At 46.5% G+C, this 24,900-nt stretch overlaps 1 pseudogene; it reads right to left on the reverse strand.

The window, feature by feature from the left end:
• Positions 1-15,842: 15,842 nt before the first annotated feature.
• LOC125945057 (putative nuclease HARBI1) lies at positions 15,843-20,295 on the reverse strand (annotated as a pseudogene).
• Between the last annotated feature and the right edge of the window lie 4,605 nt (positions 20,296-24,900).

Raw genomic sequence — 24,900 nt, forward strand, 5'->3', positions numbered from 1 at the left:
GTCGAAAACGTTACCGGCGGCTCCAGCAAATTGTGATGGCTCCATTAGCCTGCAAGAAGTTTCTTCCAAGAATCAAGTATATTGGACAGCTCGGCAGGATAATTAAACCTCCGATAATTAAATCCGCGAATATTCACTCGTGCTGCAAACCTGCTCACAGGACTTTAGAGGTGGCCTCCTGTGGAACGGATGTGTGACCCAGACCAAAGTATGCAAACTTTTTTTGGCTTGCAGGTAAGATCCATGGTCATAGCGTAGGTTTCCGCTCCAGTGTCGGTTTAAGCTGTTATTTCTTCGTCGTCTGCAGCTACAGGAATGTAAGACGTTACCACTTATCTTACGGTATACTTGACTGTGTCTGCACCTCGCTTTGCTATCGTCGTTGTCGTAATGGAAGATCTTCAGTACACCTAATGTCAGCGGCCTCACCTCCTGAAGTCGCTAGACTCAAATTTGCATCCACAGGGCTGGCAAGTGGCGCCTAGCAACGCCACAAAAGAAGGCTGTGCTTGGGGACCGGTATCGAGCAGGTGACGAGCAGGTGAACACAAACGAGTTTCATGCCGTCGTCCTTCGAACGCATTAAAACAGTTCACGTGGTATCACTGGAACTCCACAGGTCGCTCACCAGGGCAGGGACGAGGTTCATTTGGAGAAAACACACGAATTACCACTGCGCGGTAAGGACACGTGCTCTGGATTTGTCCGGCTTCATCAAAATGACAACAAAGAGGCCTGCGGTCCGGGGTTGATCGCCTTGATCAGCTCTCGTAATGCGCTGGTGGGGTTACCTATAGTCGGGTACAACTTTAGAAAGCAGCGACATTTTCCTCACAAATGCGGATGCACACGAGCCTCCACCAATGGGCGCGCACTCTAGACTGACGTCACGAGCAGGACGGCCGTTGAGCCCACCGAAAGAGAACATGGCAGCCCGAGCTTCGAACTGGGCCGAGTCATGTCAGCGGGACTATTTCTTTAGCACGGAGGCAATCGACTGCCACATATCGGTCATCGGGGCGGAGCCTATTCTGTCTTTTTAAGTTATACCCGACTATAGAGTGACGGCAGCGAGGTTACGTGGAACCATGAAGTTGCGGTTGTACTGCCTGGCCCGCCTTTGAAGGGCTTTTTCTGTAGTAGTGGCTTCGGTGAGAAAGTCCATAAGTATCGGCGGCGGGTTGCGAATGATGCCGGCAAAGCGTTCTTGCTTGACACCTCGCATTAGGTGACCTACTTTTTCAACTTCAGCCACAGAGGTGTCGCCAGGTTTGAAGAGCCGAGCCATGTCTTCCACATAATCGGTTACTCTATCAATCGGGCTTTGAACCCTTGCCTGGATCGTCGATTCTGCTTTATCCTTTTGGTCCGCACTGGCATAGGCGTTGAGAAACTGCCGAAGAAATTTGTGCCACGATGTCAGCGTCGCCTCGTGGTTATGGAACCACGTCCTCGCGGAATCCTCGAGTGCGAAATGCGCATTGTGTATCTTGCGCTCTTGGGTCCAGTCGTTAAGGTTGGCGACTCGCACGAATTGGTCAAGCCAGTCATCGGCGTCTGCAAAAACGCCGCCATGAAACAAATCTGGCGCCCGGGGTTGATTGACGATGCACTGTGCTGGAGTGGTAAGCCGTTGAAGGTGGTGGATTCATCGTCGTCGCACACTCAGGTAGCAGACCGTGCTGCGGCTGGAGTCCCTGAAGGCGACAGCTGGTACCTACATGCACAGGCATACGCTCGGTCAAACTACTCGTTGGGCTTGTGTCGAGGGTACGTTCCGGGATTGTGTCATCTACGCACCACGCACCTACACCAGAAGAAAATGTATCAAAGTTAAGACGCGAGGCCTTGGAAAAACGGTGTTTTAATAATACTTGACACTCGAGCGCGCGTACTACTGCGCACTTCGTCGTTCTCGTTCAAGTGGCTGGCGGCTGCAGATGCCAGCCTTTCTCGCGTCAATGCGTAAATCGAAGCTCGCACTTTTCTGTTGATATGCGTACATGTGGTTTTATCATAGTTGATATCTATGTCCCATTTTTTGCACCATGCATCCACCACTTGAAGGCACTCATTTAGCATAATTTGACATTGTGTGCATAGCTGGCAATAAATTAAAGTGATCAGCAACAAACTTTCTTTTTATAGGTGGAACAACTAATGCGGAAGTATAATTAAAGTACAAAAGAAACAGTTATGGTCCCAAGATGGATTCTTGGGGTACCCCTGAGAACACCTGCATTGAACTTGAGGTGTAGTTATCTATTCGTACTGTTTGCCGACGCATAACTGGATAAGCTTCTATCCATTTTAATAGCTCATCATTGCGTCATATAGTACTGAGTTTTGAAAGCAATTTTCCATTCGATACTTTATGAAATGCCTTCAGAAAATGTATACTGATGACGTCAGTTTGTCGGCGCACATCAATGGAATTGTAAAAATCGCATAGCATTTCTGTCAGCTGCGTCCCAGGGGAAAGCCGACCCGTGGACCCATGTTGATTTGAACAATGAAGTTAATTGGTTTCGAGGGAACTAAATATTTGTTTAACTAATATATGATCTATAAGCTTGCACCACATTGTCGTCATTGATAGGGAACTGTAATTATTTATATGCATGCGGTCCCAATTTTAAAAACGGGGATTACTGTGGCACTACGCCAGTCCATTGGAAGTGAATGAGTTCTGAGTGAGTTTAGAAAAATAATGTTTAAATAAAACGACACCCACTCTGCATAACGTTTACGGAACATAGTTGGCGTCACTACATTGCTTCAATGACAATTGGATTAACGTCGGCATTCATAATGAGATGGGTTCTGCAAACAACTTGCTGTCGTTGAAAAGACACGATAGTGATGTCCCCAAAACGTTTTCAGATTAACGTCGAAAAGCAACTCGCAGCCATCGAAGTGGCGGCCCCTAAATTATTATAACCACAGGTCGGTGGTTATTATAATCAAAGGCATCTCAGAGGGCAACAAAATCCGAACCGTCGATGTTGTGACTTAAGAAATGTTATATCCCATGCTTATCGATCGTGGTGGGATAATCACTGCGCTGGTGGAGCTGGTCGGAGTGGCAGAGCCATCCATATACATGTGGACTTGGTCAAAGTAGAAAGTATGAGAACAGCATAGAGCCACTTCCGTCAACGCCAGGGTAGGCATGTAAGTGCCCTTCCTTATTTCTGGAGCATAAAGGCGCACTTCGGGCTGTTTTAAACATCACAAGACTGGCAGTCAAATAGCCGAGGGTGTGAAGCCTGACAATAGGGAGCCACGTGAGGGCTGGCTACGTTCGAGAATGACGCCTGTAGTCATTCTGGCAGGCAAGCAAGATAGTTTGGTTACATCCTTGAAATGTTGCGAAAATGCGCGCTCAGCGTGTCGGTGGTAGTATAGGACATGGTCGGATGACTTGCAGTCATTTTAACTGGTCGTGCTATTCAGGAGCTCCGCGGGAAACCGACAGAAACGCGTAGTACTCTGTGCTTGCAAACTCTGAAGTGCTCGAAGATTTGTCATGCAAATGCTCTAAAGAACGTGAGACCTACAGCGTAGGAATCCGACGTCACGGACGAAATGATAAACCCGATGTGCTGGTATTTGCTTAAATGCTCAATCAATATACGCAGTAAGCGCCGGTATGGAGTATTGTAGTGGTATTTTGTTCTAAGATCACGGTAATCAAGCCAGCGATGTTTACAGAGACACCGCTGACATTTTCATCATAGGTCTTTCCAAAACCGAGATGATAGGCAGTAACAAATTTGGGACATATGTTAGAGCATCAGAGATCAACCTTTAGAGAAGTTTTCTAATAAAAAGCAGCGCTACAAACACTGGAGGTTCACGCAGAAAAAAAAGTTCGACAGAAAGCATCCCAAGTTTATTGTCAAAGTCAAGGGATAACGTTATTGTAGACTTAGTGAAACTTCCTACTGGTACACATGTTGGAAAATAATCTGATCCGCGTGGATGCTTTGATACCAACGCCGAGAATGGATTATTGGCGGAATGTTCATAATTTATTCGAAATTACGCTTTCCCAATACGTTTTGAGTGATTCATCTCAGCTAGTAGCGCCTGCAGACATGCTTTTTATTCGTGTGTTCGCCTTTACTTTTAACATTGAAAAATACATGATAAATTATGGTGCACTGGGATTGACCGTCAGTCAGGGTTATTGGGATCTAGCAACGTTGGCGCTAATGACGTCGTGCGAGGCTGTCTACCAGCCTGGTACAAATAACATAATAATCTTCATCGGCACATTTTAAGGAGGACATAATGTCACCAAGGCTTCGCGGGCCGATTTCTTGGCATGCTGTTAGGCGATTCGTATTCCAACGTTCGAACGTTCGGGTGATGAAGTTAGGAATTTTGCAGGCCCAAGTTGGAATCAGCTAGTGCATGACAGGGGTAATTGGAGATCACAGGGAGAGGCATTCGTGCTGAAGTGGACATAAATACAGGCTGAAGATGATGATGATTCCAACGTTTCTGATCGGTATCCCGCTATTCCCAAACAGGAATAGCGTGAAAATTTTAAGAACTTGTTGCATCAGGTGATCATGAAGTCAACGATCAATGTGTACGCACGTCGAGTAATCCTCAAAACCTATTGACAAATTTTAGCACATTTATGATACACTAAACTATTCGAAACAGGGTGACTACGCATTTTGCGACCTTCTAGAGGTGACGCTTGAAGACTGCGACTATGCATATCAATCAGAGCTGCACTGAACTGTAGTGTTCCCCAAAGTAAAAAATGAAAATGCGCAGAAGCCGGGATCCGTTTTATTTGTTTTATAAATCCCTATTTCAAAAGACAGGAAAACCTGGGTAACAATGTCTTAAATGTGGCGTCCCTCTTCGCAAGTTTTTGAGTCTGTGATCAGACGTTTTCAGTCTGCATGGACAGAAGCGACATTCCCACACATGCTAGCGACAGCAGAGAAGGACACCAGACTGCCCTTCTGCAAGCAAAATGTTTCAGCATTTGCCACTAAGTTCAGCCCGTGTGACTCCCAGATTTTTTTTTTACCTGCGCTCGTGGGCTGTGCTGCTCTGGGTCCAATAACATCTGAAAGGCTGCGGTAAATGTCGGCGGTAAAAGTCACCGTCCGTTAATGCCATTTCGTCACTGCAGGCCACTGAACCACTTCACAGGAAATTCGACCAAGTCAATCTATTCATATTCTGCTTTCCCTTACCTAGGTCAAGGATTCCCAACAAGAACTGCTCAAACTTTTTATAATAGGTTGTTGGAGGATGGCTCCATTCCACAAGAATAAAAACGCCGCCGCCTGGTAACGCTGCTAAAAAAACATGAAAATAACCGCTGGAACTGGCATCATATCGGCTTATAGCACTCGCCAGCTATGTCGGGAAGCTCATGGAACGTGTGACCCTCGTGCGTCAGGAATGGTAGCTAGGACAACACAAGATTTGCCCTGACTCCATGGCTGTATGTTGACTAGACCGTTCATCTATCGCCATCTTCATCGATCTAGTGCCATCCGTACAGAAGCAAAAATCTGGGAAGCGATTGTCAGTAGCACTCTTGACACAAAAGGTGCTTTCGATATCATTTACGATCAACCCAACATGAACGCGCTCTTGACGATTCAACTAGGACGATGAGTATATTGATGGATCCGAAGCTACTTGACGCGAAGGTACCTGTGTGTATAGCCTCCGCATTTTTGGCTTTATCACGCGAGCGTTCATCACGCGCCATTTTAGCTCCTTTAAGCGGAGATAATCAGCGAGACCAGCTGAAGTACTCTCAAGTGCAATAAGCACTCTCCTGTGCAGGAGTAGTCTAAACCGATGTTCCCTTCTGGACGACGTACGACCTTATCATAGTGTTCTCCCGCGATATAGATAAAAAATGTGGGAGGCTCTACATACTTGTAGATGGTCCCACTACCGATCACTTCACGTTCTGCGATGTTCCCGTGCTGAAGTGTTCTAAGCCATATTCTTTTCAACCTGACATTTCTTGGGGTGAATGAATCCCTAACGGAAGCAGTCAGTGTGTCTATCTACGCTGACGGTATCTGCGTCTGGGCATCAGCAGTGACTCGCCTGCAGGTTCATGCAAGGCTACAGAAGTCAGCAACACAGGCATCTAGCTATCGTCGCACACATGGCCTAACGATCTCGACAGAAAAGCCTGCGTTAGTCGCTTTTAAGCGAAAAACAATGACTGGTCATCCAGTAGGCAGCAATGGCCAGCCTATCTCCTACATGAGAAAACATCGGCTTTTCAATGTCATTGTTGACTGCACCTCTTCCGGAGCCCTCAGGTAGCCCACTTGGAGAAAAATTCACAGCATATCCACGGGGTGAATGATGATGAGTGGGCGAAGCTCCGGAGGGAATCATCGGATCTCCCGCTTAAGGGGACGCTAGCACAAACGCGTTAGAAACGTGCAGTACTCTCTAGTAAGGGGGAGCGGACACAGCGTCTTACGCAGCCATTTACACATGCCGGAACGTGCACCGCGTTTGCTGACGCCATCACATGACTGCCGAGAGAGTATACCCCCCGTATTCATAAACGCTCCTCGACTTGAACTTGACTTGCCACCGCTTTGGGCAGCGCGTTCGAAACGCGTTGAAGGTAAGGCGGAGAGGCCACAGCGTCTTACACCAGCTTCTTACACGGGCCGTAACGCGCTACCACAAACGCGTTAGAAACGCGCTAGAAACGCGGCCTTTCGTTAATGCTGGGTATTTATTGCCATCGTGGTGCGTGTGTCCATGTGCGCTTCGTGGCGTAGTGGGCTAACGCCGCGCGCTCGGAAGCGAGGGGTCCCTGGTTCGATTCCGCGCTACGGACACAACTTCGGAATTTTTTTTCTCATTTTTCTCAGACTGGTTACACACTACTACTACGACGACGACGACGGGGACGAACGGGTGCCGCTATAAGGAGCTTCGCCCCTAAAAAGCTTACATCTACTTTGCACATCTTCAAATCGATCACCGGCAAAACATCGGGATAACAGTGGGCTCCATGCTACATTACGATGTCCAAATTACGATGTGCATTACGTCTGTCGCTCGCGCTGTGCACATCGTAATGGAATACTAACTAGCCCAGTCTCACCCCTTGCTCCATGCTACACCTGTACCGAGCAATTTTTATCGGCTTGCTACGCAGTCGGTTTCCCGTTGTTTTGAAAACTTGCAAGTCAAATCTTCGAGCCTCGGCCTTTCGCGGAGCGCCTCAATAGCATGAACATTTATAATGCAGTTAAAATTTATAATTTATACAGGTGCATATTCGAAACATTTCGAGGATGCAATCCAACTATGTTGCTTGCCTGCCAGAAAGATGATCACAGGCGTCATTCTTCAACATAGTCAGCCCTCACGTGCCTCCCTATTGTCGGGCGGCGCGCCCTCGACTCGTTTCCCGTCAGCCTTGTGTTTAAAACCACCTGAAGTGCGGCTTTCCGTACCCGAAATAAGGAAAAAAACACTTACTTGCCCACATTGGCCTTGACGCAAGCAACTCTGCATTGTTTGCATACTTTCTACTTTGACCACGTTCACATGAATACGGATTGCTCTTTCACACTGGCCCGCCCCACCGGCCCAGTGCTTATCCCCGCACGATCTATAAGCATCCCATAGAACATTTCAAAAGTCACAACATCTACCGCTTCGAAGCTTCTTGGCCTCCGAGGTGCCTTTGATTATAGTTGTTATAATTTAGGAGCCGCTACTGGGGGGTCGCCGAGGCCCGCGAGTTCGTTTTATATGTTAACCTGAAAACATTTAGGGTACATCACTATGGTGTCTCCCATGCCCGAGAGTTGCTCTTCAACGTTACCAAATTCCTTGCCACACCCATCTCATGGTAAATCCCGACGCTAATGCAATTGTCACTAAAGCAATTTAGTGACACACCATATTTACGCTGTGAAAACGCGTCATGTATAAAGCGTGCAATCAGCCAGCTTCGTCTGCTTCTCTCTGTACCCGCTCCACCAGCTAGAAGCGCCGTGTTGAGGTGAGCGCGTGGTACAGTCTAAAAACAGTTGCACCCTTTGGGGCGCATTTTGCCACAGAACAATAATCGTCATCAGACTTGCGTGGCTTTCCTTTCTTTAACTCTGTGCGCCCGACACCTCTCGGTCACGAACGACAAGAGCGTTATCAGCGTGACCCAGCGTTCTCGACAGGAAAGTAGCAAGTGCAGAGTTTTCAAGATAGGAAACGCAAGCAAGACAGATGACGATTATTGTTGTGTGGCAAAAAATGCACCACAAAAGGTGCAACTGTTTTTAGAGTGTACGTCTTTGACTCGCTACATTAATTACCAACGTAGCCCTCTTTCTCTGCGTAGAATAAGACATTTCACCCATGGCGGAATGCGAGCTTAGGTACTAGTACATGCGCACTTCTGCATCGCAGTAACGATCACTCATTAAGTTTTACATTTAGGTGAACCTTTCCATGATTGATTGCGCAGAAAGAAGCTTTCAATTGCAAATAATGTGCTTGAAAGTTTGCGATCAGGGGTGCTATGCAGGATGTGCCGAGATTCTCATTCGCACGAGTTTTACCCGAGTTTGATCGATGGCAGTCAGTGAACGGAGATAGCCTGGAACGTGCAATAACAGGAGGCAAAAAGAAATGTCGAGATAAAGCCGCGTATGACAACATGAGCCCACCCTGCGCAGCACAGCTCACAAATGAGCTGAACGAGGTGGGGCCTGCGAGCCCTTCACCATATGAATGCGGGAGGTACCGAGTTCAAATCCCTGTGCCGTCGGGAACCCACCGGTTTTTCTCATGGGTAGAGATGTCCCCTGGCCTGGTGCTCGGCTGTCCTGGGGGTCCACATCTCGAAAGAGGGCCCAATAGAGATTTCAGCTGTTGTCTCTGGGCGCCTCTTGTCCAACCACAGACGGCCTTGTAGACGAGCATCCGCCGCGGCTGTGGGAGGCAAGTGCTGCCGCCGGGTACCTACCGGTAAAATAGGTACAAGCGCGCTCCCGGCCTGGTGCTCGGCCATTATGGAACCTGAACGCTTGGAAAGGGGTGTTTGACCTCAACCCGAAGGTGCCCCCACCTCAATAGGTGCTTGGGGCGCCACATGGGAAATGACCGCCATGGGAGCGGCCCAGACACCACGTTGGCTGGCACGTGTGGCGAAATCTGCCGAGCAGGCGGCTGACTTCAGGTTAGCGATAGGTTCAATGCAAAGTATCCGTGCCTTCACGAAGGTGCGCTTCAACATTACAGGGGTACCGGCGGAGGGCCGCCAAATTTGTCCGCCTTGCTAGGAGAAGACGATGCCCAGGTACTCAGTATCGTGGGCGTATACTCCGACTTCCCCTGGCGCCAATTAAGATCCCCTGTCTGCATCTAAGTGAGAAACCATGCTTATGCCCCTTATCTGTGTCAATGAATTTGCAGAGTACCCTATCATATAGCAACACGCCATTCCAAGGCTATTATAGAATAGTATTAGGCAGTGGTTGACCTCCAGGAGTAGAATGGAGATAAAGTACATATCTTTCTCCATGCATCTCTATTTGAAATGAGACCGCCTTTTGCATCTACACAAAGCATGCCACTGACATACCTGTTGAAGAAATCTGTGGAACGACAAACTGCAAGATGTGCTGTATAAACACGACAAATGAATGATGCAACAAACTGTTAAGCAGTTTATTACCAAAGAAAACAGTAAGACCAACACCACAAGTGTAAATATCAGTGTGTAGATTATGTAAAAAATCACAGTCGCACTTTTATGTAACTGAACTTTAACAGTAGAGCCATCACAAGTGAAAACTATTTACATTCCATACAGCATAGTGTAGAATGCATTGTGATGTAGACAGGGTTGAAATGTGGAAATGCTGAGAAAGTCATACGCAGGTTTGTGAAGAACATTTCTGCACACTTGAGTAGAGGTGTGCACTGAACACATTGAGGGCCCTGAAATAAAGCTCAGCTTTGGCCTATGGCTTCCCTCATTGACGACAGTGCAGTGCTGGAACATGAGATGAAATATTGTGTTATTGCTACACAACACAATACACAGGCTAACTCCACAGAGGTCACATTAAACAGAAACATAAATTCTGGCATTTTGCACAAATTGTGCTTGTCTTTCTTTCTTGGCCGAATACTATCGTATTCCAGAGTGTACGTGCTAGTCTTGCATCACAGCCTGCCTATGCAAGTCCCCAACCAGAACCAGTGCAGCAGGAATGTGACAATGTTGCGAGCCGCAGCAGCAGCATTGCAGCACTGCACGAGCATGACTATGCTTCTGTGACAGTGCCAGGTTAGTGATGGTCCCAATAAAGAACTCTTTATATGAAGGTATCGTGTGGCAACTAGCGCTGGGGAGTTGCTATTGCTTACCATTGCACAGAATAAAGCTGACGTAAGAGTCAGTAATGCAACACAAATGCAAGTTAATTTAGTTTTTATGCCTGCATCCAAAATAGGGATGTTAGGCAATTCTGACAATAAGCAGCTGTGAGTGGAGTTTTCTTTTTACACATAATAGTACTTTTGCATGCTTCATGTTACCGGGAAAAGCTTAAGCATGGACTCAATGTTACCTAACTCACCTATATGAAAAATGTGAGAATGCAGCAACCGAGTGTTGCGCTTCATTGAAATTGCCTCTACAGTGAAACGATCGTTTAATAATACTGCACTAGCGGGCCGGTCAGTCCTTTCTAACGTCTCAAAGCGACGATATAAGGAAGAGCAAGACAGATCCCCAATATCTTGCTGATGTCATCCCTTTGCGACATTAAAAGATGCTCACTGGCGGGCCAGCAGGCGCACGTGCGGTGCTGTTAAAACGAATGGGACCCTTGTACTTCATGAAATACATTGCGAGTTAATAGAATAGAACAGTTACACAAACCTTCATGCAGAGGGACGAGAAGTCCTTACGATTTGTCGCTGCTGATGTAGTGTGAATACAGCTTTATGTTGAATGCATGGTACAAGCTTTGCGCTGGAGGGCATACTAGGTACTGTTGTATATTTAAGTATGAGGGTAAATGCATAATTCTTATTGAACTTTTTTTACAAACTAACAGAGAAGGTATTGCCTCCTTTGCCAGGCTTTTTGTGTCCTAGTTGGCATGTTCTCACCTTAAAATAAATTTTCATAAGTGTGGAGAAAAAAGATAAGGGGGAACGAGAGATCCAAAATCTGCGTTTGTTAATCACAGTTTTACAACAGCCATGCTGTGTACTAAATAAGCATTTTACTTCCGTGAGTTCAAGAAGTGTTCAGAGTTGTGGTGGCATAATGTGTACAGCAGTTGATATGACAGCATGAAAACTGCACTGATTTTTTCTGTCATTTTTTGTACCTTTGGAATTGTGATGACCGTACTGCTAAAAAGCATACTGAATAGAATATTAAACATGTACCAACCTTCATTGAGCCTTCTTGGAACACACCCATCCAGCAAATGCAAATATATGGTGGATGAAAAATATTGTGCAAAAACAATGAAAGACATACCACGGCACATGACAACATACTGACAGTGCGAGCAAACATGTAGCCTTTCAACACATTTAACATAAACACCTTATGCATATCACTTAAACTTGCAACACAGGTTTAATGTGAAGCGACTTAAGACGTTTGCGATCTATTATAAAAAGAATTATTTTCATCAGTGCCTTTGCTTTTGGTGCACTAGCTCTGTGTGAACAATTGTACACACAGCGCATCAAGGGGTTAAATCTTTCGTTACTGCTAGAAATGTCCTCAATTTGGCGGCTTGTATGTTTCGACATTTTATGTCATGACGTAGCAGTTGCAATGCATACTGTGATACATGAAATTATAGCCTGATCACGGTTGTTTCAAATAATTTACAGCACGAATAATTGCTCATACAAATTTTGAGAATTCACACGTGAAACTTCTAAGACGCACCTCAAGGAACACGAAAAAGTAATAATTTGCTATGTTGCTGTACTGACAGTAAAAAATGCGAAATATACAAAATATGGAAATGGTCTATAGTCCTCAAATTTTGCAAGTGACATCATGGAAAAAAATTACGATTTGTTGACGTCAATACTAGACTAGTGATGCCCATGTTATGTGCAAAAGCAGTAGCTTTGCTCATGTGAAAACGGGTGAGTTCCCATTATGCAGGGAGCATTTGTTTTTACTCATTGCAAAAGACACCTGGTTTTTCTTTTTGTTGATTCTTTTGGCTTGTGAAGCAATTGTTCTCACATCAGGGAGCATGCAGAAGCCTCTTCAGCACAAGTGAAGCAATATAACAAAGCTTGGAATAACTAGTACATGCTTTGTGATCATCAATTTTGCAAATTTAATGATGATTTGCAGACGCTAACGCATCCTTAACAGCACACTAATATGTATGCAGACGTAGCAGCAGGACGACGTCTGCGCGCTCCCCAAGTGGTTCGCACCCTTCCGCCTCTACAACCACGTGGCCGGATGACTGCAGTGCAAAGAATGCACGACAGTGCTGCCACTTTGGCTGCGGACCAGCGTAGGCTGTTAGAGGTGCAGGAGCAGCACCTTCAGCTGCAGACGATGTTCGTGCAGCAAATAGACCAAAGCATGGCAACAGTACTATACTTCATATCACGGGCATTTTGAACAACAAACTTTCATTGCTGTTGCTTTAAACAGATCGCAACCCAGCAGACGGAGCAGACCCAAACACTCGGCCAGTTAGTTGCCACCCTGCAGCAAATTCTTGCAGTTTTGCAAAGTCAAAGCTGTCAGGTGAGTAGGGCACTGGTATTCCTACAAGCACGTCAAAGCTATGAAAGGCAGTGCATAACAGATCGATGCATGGTGTTAGCCGAATAAGGTACTTTGTATACATAGTTCTCTGGATATAGACAATGCATGCTGACCACTGCACTAAACAATGAAATATGGTTAATTGTTTTATGAGCAGGCCAAATTGACTATTGACAGTAGTAAACTTGTGGGTGCTTGTGATGCGACTGAAACCATTGACAGCGCGAAACGACAAGAACTACACAGAAAAGATACACGAGCAGATCCGTGTAGTTCTTGTCGAGGTCGCGGGATCGAATGCCGGCAGCAGGGCCGTATTTTGATGGAGGCGAAATTCAAGAACACCCGTGTCCTTGTGTTGTGGGGCACGTTAAAGAACTCCAGGTGGTCGAAATTAATCCAGAGCCGTCCACTACGGCGTGCCTCATAATCAGAACTGATTTTGGCATCTAAAACTCTAGAAAGAAGAAGTGATTGTTGTTTCGAGCTGTCAGTGGTTTCAGTATGTAATACCAACATGGTCAACGTACCGTCTTGTTGAAGCTTGTGACGCGATTTGGCATCTTGGAGATTAGAAAAAGTTTGCGACGATGTAGCCTGGGATTAGACAGCTTTTTTTCTTTACCTAAATACAATACTCTAGGACTGCTGGCAACCATGTGGTTCTGAAACCTCATGCGATGGCATTTTGTTCAATGCATAGCAAATTAGACACTTAGAAATCATCCACATCACAGTGACAACGATCCAGGCATTTCAGAATGACGCAAGTCAAGGCCAATGAATGTGGACGGAGAAGCGACAAGATGAATAAACATGGTGACCAATAGAAATGAACCTCCTTTGTAGTTAAAACATACTGCCTGACATGACGCCGCAGTGTCTATTTCTTCATTGTGGCTCTCACAAGAATCTCTGGGACTATCCCGGTTCATTCCCATGCAGGTAAGCACATTCTCTGCTGTGCATATCAACCGTCGCATCTTATCCTCCATTATAAGAGGTGCACAAAGCAAGAGTAGATCCTCCGCAGACACTGGCTTACTTTCATTTCGCTACTGAAGCGTACATACATGGACAAGGTTGAGAGCAAGCACGAAATGTTAAGACATAAAATAGAGCACTCGGGCAGTATAGAAGCTACACAAACCACTCACTGCAAGCTTATACTGCATGTCCAGCGCACCAACAGATGAATCACTTGTTCTTCTTGCACATGAGAACCAAATCACCAAAGGTCTTGTCTTGCAAATACACTGAACACACACACACACCAGGGCATCACACTGTAGGCTCATCATCAGGCACACCTAGCACATCACCAGATGGAGAAGAATGAGCTCATGTAGCACACGAGACAAAAAAAAACACCTAAGCTCTAAGCCAGCATACACACAGCACACTCAGAGAATACACCAAGGCATCACACTGGAGGCTTTGCATCCTGCACACGAAATGTTGGAAGAGTGACTGCACTGCAGGTCTTGTGAAGTAGAAGTCAATGGTACAGGGAAGATAACGTTGCTAGCTGCTCGTCGGGGCCGCAGGTCTTTTGTTGACCAGGTAGACCAAACAGATACTCTCACGCGCTGCTGTAGACAGACTGCCTTTTCGGTATCACATTTTCACTCTCCCATGCTCCCATGATGTGGTCATTTATCCTTCACCGAGACGATAAAACAAGATGCCTTGACAGCAGTCCAGGGCGTGCTCATCCTGCTCATGAGAGTTTACATATCCTTGCTCAGCGTGAAGGGTCAGAAATATAAAACGAGTGCATCGCCAGGACCACAAGTTACTGCGGCATGTAGAAAAACAAACCACCAATGGTCTGTCGTCTTGCATAAATACTGGACAGAAATGAAGCATACTGGAGGCTTCTTATATTTTTTGTCGCTATCGTAGCGTGCAATGACACGGAATCATGTGGCACATAAAAACAAAATAATCACTCTTGTCCTTTATATAATCACTCTTGTGCTCTATAAAAAATGAAGAGTACATTAAATTTCACACTTTAGTCGCGCGAACAAAATGACAGCTGTATTTGACTACATGCCACTTAATCAATAGGACACTAGCTACAGAAATATGCTGCGTCTTGCCGCAACGAACGAAAAAAATTTTTTAATGTGTGCTTGCATTGACTATATCTCAGCAACCTTCGATTTGCAGATGACATTGTCCTATTGAGCAACAATGGAGAGGAATTACAACAAATGATTGAGGACCTTCATCGAGAAAGTGCAAGAATTGGGTTGAAGATGAATATGCAGAAGACAAAGATAATGTTCAATAGCCTGGCAAGGGAACAAGAATTCAGGATCGCCAGTCAGCCTCTAGAGTCTGTAAAGGAATATGTTTATCTAGGTCAATTACTCACAGGGGACCCTGATCATGAGAAAGAAATTTACAGAAGAATAAAAGTGGGTTGGAGTGCATACGGCAGGCATTGCCAAATCCTGACTGGGAGCTTACCACTGTCGTTGAAAATAAAAGTGTACAATCATTGCATTCTACCGGTGCTAACATACGGGGCAGAAACTTGGAGGTTAACAAAGAAGCTCGAGAACAAGTTAAGGACCGCACAAAGAGCAATGGAACGAAAAATCTTAGGAGTAACGTTAAGAGACAGGAAGAGAGCGGTGTGGATCAGAGAACAAACGGGGGTAGACGATAATCTAGTTGACATTAAGCGGAAGAAATGGAGCTGGGCAGGCCATGTAATGCGTAGGATGGATAACCGGTGGACCATTAGGGTTACAGAATGGATACCAAGAGAAGGGAAGCGCAGTCGAGGACGGCGGAAAGTCAGGTGGGATGATGAGGTTAGGAAATTTGCAGGTGCAAGTTGGAATACGCTAGCGCAAGACAGGGGTAATTGGAGATCGCAGGGAGAGGCCTTCGTCCTGCAGTGGACATAAATATAGGCTGATGATGATGATGATGACGATGCATTGACTATATACAATCTTTATGGCTACCATTTGCTGGGTGGCTACTCAAATGTGGTGAACTGCTGGCCTGTTCAGAACATCTGCAGCATCCTGTCACGCTTCTGCCTGCCCGCCCTGTAGAGTCCCGCCTCAGCCAAATCTTCGTCATCATATGTTCCTGCGTCTCCAGCAATGTTGTCGATGCCAGAGGTGTCATCTGGCTCTGGAAGCCCAGCACGCATGCACAAGTTGTGCAGCACTGCGCAGGCTGTAGTGATTTTTGATGTGAACACTGGCCCATAGTAGAGCGCTCGGTGCCGCTGCAGACACCCGAAGCGCATCTTAAGGACACCAATACAGCGCTCCACAAGTGACCGCAGCGAAGAGTGGGCAGCGTTGAACGCAGCTGCAGGACTGCCGGAGATGTGACTACCAGGAACGGGTGTGACAAGCTATGGCTGCAGTGGATATGCGCTGTCACCTGCACATTATTTAACAATGCATTGCACACTAAACAAGTACCTCATTTGAAGACATCAGACAACAAGTAACCTTTTCATAGCTTAGAGAATATATTTAAATAGCACATATTCTTATTTAAAGGAGCTTAGCATCTAAGAACTGCAATTACATTATGGGATACTGCCTTGACGAATACGATTACTTTCAGTCACCAAGTGTTCACTTGAGTGCATCTCAACTTAAGCGCATGACTGATTTCATATTGTTTCACCTTACAAGTTACGGTAACTATGCTTTCTCATTTAACTGCCCAGCATTACTGTACATTCGTGAGCAAAATGTGAGTGATATTAAGAATGTTCCTAAATTTGGTAAATGTTCGTGACATCACATACCGAGCAGGTATTCACCACCATCAAGGAGGCTCCCAGAACGGCACTCTCTGTACAGGCTTGACGTTTTCCACACGAATGAGTCGTGCACAGATCCTGGGTACGAAGTTTCAAGGGCTGTTATTTTCAGACTTGCGTCGCATACCTGCAAAAAATTGTGAACTACTTACATTTCAACTAATACTTTGCACAGAAAATGCAGGACACATCCATGATACACTTCAATAATCATCCGGTCAATTTTATTTATACTGTCCATCAAAGACAATGTGTTCCTTTTTTCCGAGGCAGAGTGCACTCCATGACGGCGGAGAAAGCTGAAAGCTTGGCAGTCAACTAGTGAAATATTTAGGTCATATGCTGTCGGGCATAATCCTTGCCCTCTAGATCAGAATTCTGCAATGCTGATCCGACAATGCGATTTACATTCTACGGTGAGAATCAGATGAAACACCAGCAAATCTCTTGCAAGAGCTTTCTCCTCAGTTTGTACGACTCGCTCTTGTGTATGCGCAGTGTATTAGATCACTCTTATTCACTACCAAACACAGACAATCCTTTTCTTTCTTTTGTTTTTACCGTTGGCTTCGCATCTTGTAAGGCGCACCATAGTGTCCTTGTGTAAGAAGCAACAAAACATACACAATGGGTTGTCTACATTGCGAGATGCTATAATTGCACCCATGTTATTATTGTCCAACCGTGCCTTCAATCCACCAGCGCTCACAATAATTCAATGTATTCCAGGTCTTTGTTTCCGTCACCGCGAACAACGCACACAGACTAGTGCCGACGTATCAGAGCAGTGCAGAAAGTCAAACTCAGTACCTGCGTGGGCCATCGCCGACTTCTCTTCAGAGCCCTCGCTTTCAGCAGTGTCTCTGTATGTTTTTTGTGCCTTTTTTCTAGGAATCTACAGTACTTCCAATTTTGTTAAAATTTAAATAAACATTTTTCAAAACGATCGCGTGCATTGTTTCATTTAACCAAATACTTTCTTTCTTAGGCGATCATGTGCATCGGAAATAAAACTTGTGTCTGAACTGTTCATAAGTATGTCAATCTGTGAATGGGGCGTCACATTTATACCGATGTCACATGGTCACTTTCCATTGCATATTGTTCGACCCGGTTTCATTGAATCATGATCTGTTCCCTGCATCGTGCTCGAGTTTCTTGTTAGCGATCGTCGCCTAATAACTATACCATCACTATTAGTAAGAAATGTCAAGTGTTTTGGACCTAGAAGTAGCCTAAAACTGGTCTCACACGGGGCTTTTCAACCGCGACCGCGCTCGATATTATATCGAACTTGTCGATTACGATTCCTTCAACAGCGCCAGCAGCACATGGGAGCCAATCACGATTTAGAAATTCGATCAGGATTTGCCTTGATCGCGATCAAAAATGCCCCGTGTGACTGGGGTATAACTTAATTCGAATCGACGTACCGCTTAGCAGCGATCATTGTCAATCGCGATCGAACATTCCCGGGTGGTAATACGCAATGTTTAATTTTTAACGAACCAGTTTGCAAACTACATAAAATAAACTGGGCCTCTTTCACTTACGGGTCACACTGACCTTTCACTTTCATTAAGTGCCCTTTCTCCTCTGCAATCATTTCCTTTCTCTCTGACACCCGCGGTGGTGCAGTATTGGCTGTGACGTTGAGCTGCTAAGCCTGAGGGCACGGGATAAAATCCCGGCCGCATTTCGATGGGGGCGAAATGCAAAAACACCCCTGTACCGTACATAAGGCACACATTAAAGAATCCCAGGTGGTCAAAATGATTAAACGGCGTGCCTCATATTCATAACGTAGTTTCACACGTAAAAGCACATTTAATTTTTCTCTCCGATTCCGTAATGAGCATCGAAACGTTTCATAAAGATTTACCACCATGACGTTCAAGGCGTAATAGTCCTTCCGGCAGAATTAAGCCGCCTTGTTGGCAACGTACCTGTCCGATGGTGCGCGTATGCACAAAAATGTGTCGTCCACAGCCCCGACGCAACCTTGGAATCTGCAGTCTGCGCACGAACGCTTCAGATGCAGAAGTCAATGCTGCGGCGCTGTCCGGAAACGAGATCCACGCGTCACCGATGCAGTCCACGATCGCCTGGACGACTGCGTGAATCGAGCGGCTTACACTAGATTGACTAGTAGCCGAGCTTTCATCACTGGCAATCGCACCTTGAAATCCGCCTGTGGCAAGGAAGCGAAGCGCGCACAGTACCTGCATTTCTACAGTCAACGCTGTGGCAGTGTTCACACGCTCTCGCACAAGCACTGGACGGATCTCTTCGCATAGCCACCGTGCCAAGTTTTTGCTTAGTCGGTAACGATACCGGAACAATTCCTCGGGCATCTGGAACGCATCGCGATGCTCACGAAACTCTCGGTCTTCTTGCAACTCAAGGCACTGAACAACGAAAGGCACCGCAATTGCCTCTACGTTCTGAAAGACTACCGCGGCAGTCGCGGGCTACGGCTCGAACTACGGTATGCCTTCTGGAAGGTACGTTACAGTAATAACAGAAATTGCCCTGCAAATACACGAACACTAACATTTTTTGTGTGTCTGCTTTGAATAAACACAAATACGTAAATTTGCCTTTCGTATTGTGTGCATTATTATTTGTATGCTACAATGCGGGTACGCAGCGCCCGCCTACTCAGCGTTGCCACTGCCATTGCATATGGCCGCTCATTACCATAATTCGCGCGGCTCGTCGCACCACAAATTATGGCGGAAAATCTCAGCAATGGCGGCCCAGTGCAACGTCACGCAACGTCAAATTGACGTTTACGAAACGGCCCTTCCTGTGACGCTCCTCACAGGATATTCCTTCAGCCAATCAACAACTGACATGCCGGCTATCTTGGTACGCCACCACATATTCGCGAAATTGCAGATGCATTGCACGGGCTTCTGCATGCTACCGTCCACTTTCTTTTTAAAGCGCTAAAGTCGCAATATAGGTGCCAAGGACCAGAAAAAAGTATTAGTCGATAAAATTTGCAGCTCCACGTCACGTTTCGTCATTCTGACGAAAACGCAAAATTGCATTTTGCAAAACTTCCCTTTCCCGGCACAAATTTCAAAACACGTGGCCTCTGGAAAGCCAATGAGATAGCCAAAATGGCGGATAATGGCGGCCGTGCAGCCGCCATGCGTGTCCAGAATAGAGCATTTGTTCTTTTCTCTTGGGGCGTCGCCAGAGCTCGTAAAGATCCCGAGTTTCGCCAAACTCAGCGCTTCCTGCATATAGCACCCCAGGGACAAAATAACTGCTTGGATGAGAATTCGCGAAAAGGAGGCTTGATAGTCGTCCAACAACGGTTTGTAGCTGGCACTGATACAGTATACAGGGTGTTTCAGTTAACTTGGTACCAAGCATTAAAAATGTGGAAATGCCACCTTAATGAACCGAACCAAGGTAATGTTGTTTGCCGTCGCTGAGGTATACTTAGATTAAATTTTTTTCGCCTAATTAATAATTAGTCCTAATTATTTACCAACGTCACATATATACTAATTAGATGAAAAGTCTCAATGAAAAAATTGTAGAACATCAAACAGGGAGAGCGAACCTACATAGAGCCTGCAGCACAGGCGGCCGAGGCCGGCAGGGCTGCGCGCATGCGCCGCAGTGGGAGAGCGCGCATATACGCACAGTCATGCATGGCAGCCGATTAGCTCTCCCCCGCGATTGGACCACCGCGCCGCGCCCTCCTCGCCTTCCTTCCATTTATCAGCGGCCATCTCAATAGACGCATGCAGAGCAACCGGAGGGGCGAGGGAAAGGCGCGCGTCGCCGGCCTAGCCTCGCTAGCCTCCCAGCAGGGCTCAACTTTAGTCGGGCGCAGCTTTCAGCAGGCTTGCCGCGATAGCCTCGAAGCCGGGCCCAACTCTACTCAGAAGGGAACGCAGCTTAAAATAAGATCGACTTGCGCAACAGAACAGAGTTAGCGGGGGCTCAGCCGGCCCGGAAGGAGGTGGGGCCCTGCACTCAAAAAGACAGTGACATTCAAGCCAATAATGATTATGATAGTCTTTTGTTCTACACGCACACACAATCCTCGAGAACCAAGCCCTTAACAGCTTCACTGTAAAAAAAAAGCTACAGGGAAATTTACTTCGTGCGTGCGGCTTAAAAATTTGTCTAGATTTTTACGTGCGGAAACCACGATTTCACCATGAGGCACGTCGTATTAACGTGCGCCCAATGCACGGTAAACAGACGCTTTCCATTTCATCGCCATCGGAATGCGGCCGCAGTGTGCGGAATTCGATCCCGTGCCTTCGGGCTTCGTAGCGCTACGCCTTGGCCGCTAGGCCACCACGGCGGCTGTGGACGCGGGTTACGCGCAATCTCAAGAGAGCTATTCCCTTTTATTGCGATAGCAATTATATGGACACTTCAACCGAATTTCTGCCGTCGGCGTCGCCTTGAGGTTCTGTACAAAGTCCAAGGGCGATAAAATCGTCGCCGCGCGCCGTATGCGCGAGCGAAAGCGCGCGGGGGACGCGCGCTATCACGGAGAGCGAACGCACGGCGGAAAGCAAACGCGACCGTCGCGCGAAAGGCCGTGGGGGTATGGGAGGGAGCGAAGCGGGGCGGCGCTGTGCTCCGGCACGAAAGGCGCATCTTGCAACTGGGCGTACGGGGAACTTGCCACTCAATCTCCCACGCGAAAGCAAGAAAGCGGGAAGGCAGCGTGGGAGGAAGGGGGAGGGCGCAGCTTCTACTCTGCCAACAACTGCGCTAGTACTTTGCCCGCGGCTGTGGCAGTCGCCCGCACCGTCTGTTATCTCCACACGGCTGTGACCTTTGTATGCGCTTTGCATTCGCCGCTCAGGTTCCGTTGAAGCGATAGACCGCACGAGCCTTCGCCCACTGCGGCGGCTGCGCTTGCTGCCAGCGTTTTGACAGTCGTTGTCTGCGGTCATTCAGTGTGATGTATTCATGTTTGCTTGTGCGCGCTGAAACCACGCTTGTTAATTCAGTTAGTAGTCGAATGTGTCCAAGTTTATGCAGCCGATAAAACTACTATCCCTACTCCGAATAGCTCTCTACTAATTTGCTACCGCAATTGATGCTTCGCCTTTCGGGCGAAACTGCGAATTTTTTTTTTTGCATTGCGCGCACAATGTTTTAAATGTGCTTTCAATGTGTGTGAGCGTGGTGATTTTATCAATGCTTACGTTTTATTTTGTTTGTTTTATGTACGTTTTTCGATATTTATAGCCTCCTACGTCCCCAATTGTGAACAGCAGCTTGATCCACGGAGTACGACAAACAGGAGCGCCGACACCGCCGCCGCGCAACGCATTCGCTCGGGACAAACCGTGCAACGCAAATTATACATCGCGTAGCGCAATCTTTCGAGGCGCGTGGAAAACACTCAACAACTTGCTTCCATGTGCGCATGCGCTGAGTGGCGGAGACCGGCGGCGACGGCGGCGCAGGACCGGCAGCGCGGCACCCGTAGAGCGTGTCGTCTGCTACAAACGTGGACGCGCGGCCGTCTCAATTTGACAGCAATCAAACACAAAAAATATATACATATATAGATGTATATATATGTGTATACTATATATATAATATATACATACGCGGTAGCGCTTTTATGCACGCATACTAAACATTTTAGATGTCTTTAGAGGAAACAGACGATAAATGATGCTGTACAAAAAGACACAACAGAAGTACTTGCTTTTCACTCCTGTACGTCTGCGCGGAAGCGAAGGTGCGGAATTTTCGTCTTCCTCGCTTTGTTTACCATGTCTGCAGTATGTTTACTCATGCCTGACGGAACAAGGTATCTTGATTGATACTTGTGCGTGAAGAGACTGAGCAACAGGACAGTGTTTTGTTCCCGGCTGTAAATCTGGGTATGGCAAAGGACGCGAGAAGTTTTCGCTCTTCGCGGCACCATCTGATCTTCAGCTACTGCACCAGTGGAGACAAGAAATTCCTGAAAGTAAGTGAGCGCTTAAAGCAATGGACAAAATATGTGTGCGACACTTCGAGAAGCAGCTTATTTTTGATAGTTACTTCAGCAAAGACAAAGGCGATGTCCTACTAGATGTAAAGAAAGTGCCTCGACTTCGAAGCGGAGCCGTTCCTTCAATTTGTTTAGGGAAGCCTGGTGTAGCTCAATGATGCTGAATCCCAGGAGGAACCGGAAGACGCCAATGCGGAAGGACGAGAGGAGCTCAATTTAAATTTATCTACAACTACACAGAGTGCAGGTGCCTTTCCTTGTCCAGAGACATGCCGTAATGTAGAGAGAGAGAAAAAAAGGGAAACAAAGGCAAGGAGGTTAGCCAGTGTAAATACCGGCTGGCTACCCCGTAAATTCTCAGCCTTGCCTTCGAGATGATTCCCCAGGTATGCAGACGCATAATCAGAGCTTCTATTGTGAAATAATGAGCAGGAAACACTAGCAGGAATTGCCAATTATTATGTTTAATGAGAATGTGGCGATTCTGCTCGCAAGGGAACCGGGCGACACGAAAAGCACCGCGAGAAACAAAGAAGCAAGCGAAGCATCTTAGCACTTGATGCGTGCTCAGATAAAAAAAGAGTGATAAACGTCAGCTTTTGCATAAAAACTTCTTATCGCTGTTGTCTGTCATTGCTTGAGACCACCCGAACTGCCGTTATATCGCCTTACCATTTGCTATAGTTTTTGTTTCCGTCTTAGTTTCCGTAATTTGTTTCCGTAAAACAACATCCTACGAAAATACCACCCAATATTATCAAGTAACGAGCGTCTGAGAAAAGCGTTCCCGGATGTACCAAGGGTTACCTATCGCCGCCGCAGAAACCTTAAAGACATGTTGGTGCATTCAAAAGTCAACCAACATCATTCCCCCGTTATAAAATCATGTTCTCGCCCCAGGTGCAAAACCTGTAAGCACCTTCAAAGTGACCTTAAAATTAAAAGTACCGCAAATGGTTACACACACGAAGTGAAAACTAGCTTTACTTGCACTAGCTCCGATGTAATTTATATGCTTGAGTGTTCCTTCTGTAAGAAGCAATATATCGGTGAAGCGGGACAATCAATGAACATCAGGCTAAACGGACATCGCGCGGACACAGCTAAAAAGCTTCCCAAAGCCGTCGCCGAACATTTCAACCAATCAGGTCATAACTTTTATGAACTTAAACTCTACATACTACAATCAAATTTTCGTACTGCACGAGACAGAAAATATAGAGAATCGTACCTCATTCATAAGTTCACTACATTGCAACCAATAGGCATGAACGTTTCAAAGGGAGCTTTAGAATCTATTCGCTATGCTAAATTGAAAAGTATAGGAAACAGCACTTAGTGATTGTTCATTGAGTTGCTTAGGTGATTTTTTGTATTTTTTATATTTTTATTTATTTTTATGCGATTGCCAACAATATGCCAACCTCCTATTGCTGTCACTCAATCCTTTCGTCCTTTTATCTATATATCAACACCCCCGCGCTTTACCACCTTTTTTTGTGCGTCTGAACACCTTTTTTCCGACGCTACTTTTATTCTCACGGACTGTGACTGACTATGTGTGTGCTGTTCTGTGTGCTCTCTCTCTCTCTCCTCCCCATCTTTCATTCCCCCTCATCCCGCTCCCATGTGTAGGGTAGCAAACCGGTTGTGCTGAACTGGTTAACCTCCCTGCCTTTCCTTCTCCACTCTTTCCTTCATTCCTACTTTTATTCTCCCTGGCAGGCACGATAGTTCACTGACCCCCAGCCGAGCAGACCCCCTCCCCCTTTTGTCCAGACCCCTTGCATGAAAAGAGGAACCTGCCATGACACGTCAACCTGCTAACACACAGCGCTGCCTCTAAACTTCTCCACCGACTATCAGTAGCGCATTATATTTCTTTTCAATTCTACACCCTCGCCGCTAACACACTCTCGCTCGTTACCTCACCCACCCGCCTCACCTTCTCTCCCGTTTAGAAGAACCCTACCTATATATACTGCGCCGAGGAGAGCATATGTTGCCTTGAAGAAGACAAGTCCACTTGTCGAAACGTTGGCTCCTGCCCTCACCTTGTTCTCGTGTTACTCATTGTCCTGCTAACGTCACTCTGTGAACCGCAAGAGCTATGTGCACTACAGGCGTAAGGGCGTGCGCGGAGCAGACGATAAACGGATAGGCAAGCAGGCGCCGCGAGAGAGTCCCCGCGCCTTTGCTCCTTCGGATTGTTGGGCCAGCCTCTCCGCTGCAAAGTTTTTCATCATTCGTAGCGCCGTCTGGCGAACACACCGTGAAGCA

Source organism: Dermacentor silvarum, chromosome 4 (genome assembly GCF_013339745.2).
Source record: "Dermacentor silvarum isolate Dsil-2018 chromosome 4, BIME_Dsil_1.4, whole genome shotgun sequence".
NCBI lineage: Eukaryota > Metazoa > Arthropoda > Arachnida > Ixodida > Ixodidae > Dermacentor > Dermacentor silvarum.